Genomic DNA, 345 nt, shown 5'->3' on the forward strand with positions numbered 1-345 from the left:
GAGTTCAGACGTGTGCTCTTCCGATCTTGTCTTTACATAATACATAAAGCGCAAACTATCAAATGACATTTCATTCAAAAATCTGTTATCAATTGCATATCTTAAAGGCAAAACTGTAGTTATCAAACGGTACGTAGTTAGCAAATAATACTTGCCCTACAATTATTTTACAAGATAAGATACTATTGCTAATATCCTGAAATAAAACTCAAGTACACTTTAAACATTTTATTAAAATAATCCGAAGAAAACAAACATGAAAATTAACAATTAAATTAACAACTAAATTTATCAATTAAATATGACAAACTTAATAATTTAATATGAAATACAACAATTTTAAAT

Source organism: Wasmannia auropunctata, unplaced genomic scaffold (genome assembly GCF_000956235.1).
Source record: "Wasmannia auropunctata unplaced genomic scaffold, wasmannia.A_1.0 LD334682.1, whole genome shotgun sequence".
NCBI classification, from domain to species: domain Eukaryota; kingdom Metazoa; phylum Arthropoda; class Insecta; order Hymenoptera; family Formicidae; genus Wasmannia; species Wasmannia auropunctata.